The sequence below is a fragment of the Pimephales promelas genome, chromosome 25, assembly GCF_988280905.1.
Source record: "Pimephales promelas chromosome 25, fPimPro1.hap1.1, whole genome shotgun sequence".
In the NCBI taxonomy this organism is placed as follows: Eukaryota; Metazoa; Chordata; class Actinopteri; order Cypriniformes; family Leuciscidae; genus Pimephales; species Pimephales promelas.
The window spans coordinates 4,083,429-4,089,047 of record NC_142793.1 but is presented as its reverse complement, the minus strand read 5'-3'; positions in this window follow the sequence as shown (position 1 = coordinate 4,089,047).

Below are 5,619 nucleotides of genomic sequence, written 5' to 3'. Positions count from 1 at the left end.
CTTAATTTTTCGCCCCAAAAAAAAACGTAAGGGGTACCACTGTTGTTGTTTTTTTCGGGCCGAATTTTTGAGTTTCGATATCTCAGCTCTGGAAGGGGCTAGAGCCTCCATTTTTGCACTCAGGTCTAAGTCTCATGGCCCTCTATCAGAATTTGGGAAGATTGGAGAAACTTAATTTTTCGCCCAAAAAAAAACGTAAGGGGTACCACTGTCGTTTTTTTTTTCGGGACGAATTTTTGAGTTTCGATATCTCAGCTCTGTAAGGGGCTAGAGCCTCCAATTTTGCACTCACGTCTAAGTCTCATGGCCCTCTATCAGAATCCAGAGTTTTGGGAAGATTGGAGAAACTTAATTTTTCGCCCAAAAAAAAAAACGTAAGGGGTACCACTGTCGTTTTTTTTATCGGGCCGAATTTTTGAGTTTCGATATCTCAGCTCTGGAAGGGGCTAGAGCCTCCATTTTTGCACTCAGGTCTAAGTCTCATGGTCCTCTATCAGAATCCAGAGTTTTGGGAAGATTGGAGAAACTTAATTTTTCGCCCAAAAAAAAAAACGTAAGGGGTACCACTGTCGTTTGTTTTTCGGGCCGAATTTTTGAGTTTCGATATCTCAGCTCTGGAAGGGGCTAGAGCCTCCATTTTTGCACTCAGGTCTAAGTCTCATGGCCCTCTATCAGAATCCAGAGTTTTGGGAAGATTGGAGAAACTTAATTTTTCGCCCAAAAAAAAAAACGTAAGGGGTACCACTGTCGTTTTTTTTATCGGGCCGAATTTTTGAGTTTCGATATCTCAGCTCTGGAAGGGGCTAGAGCCTCCATTTTTGCACTCAGGTCTAAGTCTCATGGCCCTCTATCAGAATCCAGAGTTTTGGGAAGATTGGAGAAACTTAATTTTTCGCCCGAAAAAAAAAACGTAAGGGGTACCACTGTTGTTGTTTTTATCGGGCCGAATTTTTGAGTTTCGATATCTCAGCTCTGGAAGGGGCTAGAGCCTCCATTTTTGCACTCAGGTCTAAGTCTCATGGCCCTCTATCAGAATTTGGGAAGATTGGAGAAACTTAATTTTTCGCCCCAAAAAAAAACGTAAGGGGTACCACTGTTGTTGTTTTTTTCGGGCCGAATTTTTGAGTTTCGATATCTCAGCTCTGGAAGGGGCTAGAGCCTCCATTTTTGCACTCAGGTCTAAGTCTCATGGCCCTCTATCAGAATTTGGGAAGATTGGAGAAACTTAATTTTTCGCCCAAAAAAAAAAACGTAAGGGGTACCACTGTCGTTTTTTTTTCGGGCCGAATTTTTGAGTTTCGATATCTCAGCTCTGGAAGGGGCTAGAGCCTCCATTTTTGCACTCAGGTCTAAGTCTCATGGCCCTCTATCAGAATTTGGGAAGATTGGAGAAACTTAATTTTTCGCCCAAAAAAAAAACGTAAGGGGTACCACTGTCGTTTTTTTTTCGGGCCGAATTTTTGAGTTTCGATATCTCAGCTCTGGAAGGGGCTAGATTCTCCATTTTTGCACTCAGGTCTAAGTCTCATGGCCCTCTATCAGAATTTGGGAAGATTGGAGAAACTTAATTTTTCGCCCAAAAAAAAAACGTAAGGGGTACCACTGTCGTTTTTTTTTCGGGCCGAATTTTTGAGTTTCGATATCTCAGCTCTGGAAGGGGCTAGAGCCTCCATTTTTGCACTCAGGTCTAAGTCTCATGGCCCTCTATCAGAATTTGGGAAGATTGGAGAAACTTAATTTTTCGCCCAAAAAAAAAAACGTAAGGGGTACCACTGTCGTTTTTTTTTTCGGGCCGAATTTTTGAGTTTCGATATCTCAGCTCTGGAAGGGGCTAGAGCCTCCATTTTTGCACTCAGGTCTAAGTCTCATGGCCCTCTATCAGAATTTGGGAAGACTGGAGAAACTTAATTTTTCACCCAAAAAAAAAACGTAAGGGGTACCACTGTCGTTTTTTTTTTTTCGGGCCGAATTTTTGAGTTTCGATATCTCAGCTCTGGAAGGGGCTAGAGCCTCCATTTTTGCACTCAGGTCTAAGTCTCATGGCCCTCTATCAGAATTTGGGAAGATTGGAGAAACTTAATTTTTCGCCCAAAAAAAAAACGTAAGGGGTACCACTGTTGTTGTTTTTTCGGGCCGAATTTTTGAGTTTCGATATCTCAGCTCTGGAAGGGGCTAGAGCCTCCATTTTTGCACTCAGGTCTAAGTCTCATGGCCCTCTATCAGAATTTGGGAAGATTGGAGAAACTTAATTTTTCGCCCAAAAAAAAACGTAAGGGGTACCACTGTCGTTTTTTTTTTCGGGCCGAATTTTTGAGTTTCGATATCTCAGCTCTGGAAGGGGCTAGAGCCTTCATTTTTGCACTCAGGTCTAAGTCTCATGGCCCTCTATCAGAATTTGGGAAGATTGGAGAAACTTAATTTTTCGCCCAAAAAAAAAAACGTAAGGGGTACCACTGTCGTTTTTTTTTTCGGGCCGAATTTTTGAGTTTCGATATCTCAGCTCTGGAAGGGGCTAGAGCCTCCATTTTTGCACTCAGGTCTAAGTCTCATGGCCCTCTATCAGAATTTGGGAAGATTGGAGAAACTTAATTTTTCACCCAAAAAAAAAAAAACGTAAGGGGTACCACTGTCGTTTTTTTTTTCGGGCCGAATTTTTGAGTTTCGATATCTCAGCTCTGGAAGGGGCTAGAGCCTCCATTTTTGCACTCAGGTCTAAGTCTCATGGCCCTCTATCAGACTTTGGGAAGATTGGAGAAACTTAATTTTTCGCCAAAAAAAAAACGTAAGGGGTACCACTGTCGTTTTTTTTTCGGGCCGAATTTTTGAGTTTCGATATCTCAGCTCTGGAAGGGGCTAGAGCCTCCATTTTTGCACTCAGGTCTAAGTCTCATGGCCCTCTATCAGAATTTGGGAAGATTGGAGAAACTTAATTTTTCACCCAAAAAAAAACGTAAGGGGTACCACTGTCGTTTTTTTTTTCGGGCCGAATTTTTGAGTTTCGATATCTCAGCTCTGGAAGGGGCTAGAGCCTCCATTTTTGCACTCAGGTCTAAGTCTCATGGCCCTCTATCAGAATTTGGGAAGATTGGAGAAACTTAATTTTTCGCCCAAAAAAAAAAACGTAAGGGGTACCACTGTCGTTTTTTTTTTCGGGCCGAATTTTTGAGTTTCGATATCTCAGCTCTGGAAGGGGCTAGAGCCTCCATTTTTGCACTCAGGTCTAAGTCTCATGGCCCTCTATCAGAATTTGGGAAGATTGGAGAAACTTAATTTTTCGCCCAAAAAAAAAACGTAAGGGGTACCACTGTTGTTGTTTTTTCGGGCCGAATTTTTGAGTTTCGATATCTCAGCTCTGGAAGGGGCTAGAGCCTCCATTTTTGCACTCAGGTCTAAGTCTCATGGCCCTCTATCAGAATTTGGGAAGATTGGAGAAACTTAATTTTTTGCCCCCAAAAAAAAAACGTAAGCGGTACCACTGTCGTTTTTTTTTCGGGCCGAATTTTTGTGTTTCGATATCTCAGCTCTGGAAGGGGCTAGAGCCTCCATTTTTGCACTCAGGTCTAAGTCTCATGGCCCTCTATCAGACTTTGGGAAGATTGGAGAAACTTAATTTTTCGCCCCAAAAAAAAACGTAAGGGGTACCACTGTTGTTGTTTTTTTTCGGGCCGAATTTTTGAGTTTCGATATCTCAGCTCTGGAAGGGGCTAGAGCCTCCATTTTTGCACTCAGGTCTAAGTCTCATGGCCCTCTATCAGAATTTGGGAAGATTGGAGAAACTTAATTTTTCGCCCAAAAAAAAAACGTAAGGGGTACCACTGTCGTTTTTTTTTTCGGGCCGAATTTTTGAGTTTCGATATCTCAGCTCTGGAAGGGGCTAGAGCCTCCATTTTTGCACTCAGGTCTAAGTCTCATGGCCCTCTATCAGAATTTGGGAAGATTGGAGAAACTTAATTTTTCGCCCAAAAAAAAAACGTAAGGGGTACCACTGTCGTTTTTTTTTCGGGCCGAATTTTTGAGTTTCGATATCTCAGCTCTGGAAGGGGCTAGATTCTCAATTTTTGCACTCAGGTCTAAGTCTCATGGCCCTCTATCAGAATTTGGGAAGATTGGAGAAACTTAATTTTTCGCCCAAAAAAAAAAACGTAAGGGGTACCACTGTCGTTTTTTTTTTCGGGCCGAATTTTTGAGTTTCGATATCTCAGCTCTGGAAGGGGCTAGAGCCTCCATTTTTGCACTCAGGTCTAAGTCTCATGGCCCTCTATCAGAATTTGGGAAGATTGGAGAAACTTAATTTTTCGCCCAAAAAAAAAACGTAAGGGGTACCACTGTCGTTTTTTTTTTCGGGCCGAATTTTTGAGTTTCGATATCTCAGCTCTGGAAGGGGCTAGAGCCTCCATTTTTGCACTCAGGTCTAAGTCTCATGGCCCTCTATCAGAATTTGGGAAGATTGGAGAAACTTAATTTTTCGCCCAAAAAAAAACGTAAGGGGTACCACTGTCGTTTTTTTTTTCGGGACGAATTTTTGAGTTTCGATATCTCAGCTCTGTAAGGGGCTAGAGCCTCCAATTTTGCACTCACGTCTAAGTCTCATGGCCCTCTATCAGAATCCAGAGTTTTGGGAAGATTGGAGAAACTTAATTTTTCGCCCAAAAAAAAAAACGTAAGGGGTACCACTGTCGTTTTTTTTATCGGGCCGAATTTTTGAGTTTCGATATCTCAGCTCTGGAAGGGGCTAGAGCCTCCATTTTTGCACTCAGGTCTAAGTCTCATGGCCCTCTATCAGAATTTGGGAAGATTGGAGAAACTTAATTTTTCGCCCAAAAAAAAAAACGTAAGGGGTACCACTGTTGTTTTTTTTATCGGGCCGAATTTTTGAGTTTCGATATCTCAGCTCTGGAAGGGGCTAGAGCCTCCATTTTTGCACTCAGGTCTAAGTCTCATGGCCCTCTATCAGAATTTGGGAAGATTGGAGAAACTTAATTTTTCGCCCAAAAAAAAAACGTAAGGGGTACCACTGTCGTTTTTTTTTTTCGGGCCGAATTTTTGAGTTTCGATATCTCAGCTCTGGAAGGGGCTAGAGCCTCCATTTTTGCACTCAGGTCTAAGTCTCATGGCCCTCTATCAGAATTTGGGAAGATTGGAGAAACTTAATTTTTCGCCCAAAAAAAAAAACGTAAGGGGTACCACTGTTGTTTTTTTTATCGGGCCGAATTTTTGAGTTTCGATATCTCAGCTCTGGAAGGGGCTAGAGCCTCCATTTTTGCACTCAGGTCTAAGTCTCATGGCCCTCTATCAGAATTTGGGAAGATTGGAGAAACTTAATTTTTCGCCCAAAAAAAAATGTAAGGGGTACCACTGTCGTTTTTTTTTCGGGCCGAATTTTTGAGTTTCGATATCTCAGCTCTGGAAGGGGCTAGAGCCTCCATTTTTGCACTCAGGTCTAAGTCTCATGGCCCTCTATCAGAATTTGGGAAGATTGGAGAAACGTAATTTTTCGCCCAAAAAAAAAACGTAAGGGGTACCACTGTCGTTTTTTTTTCGGGCCGAATTTTTGAGTTTCGATATCTCAGCTCTGGAAGGGGCTAGAGCCTCCATTTTTGCACTCCGGTCTAAGTCTCA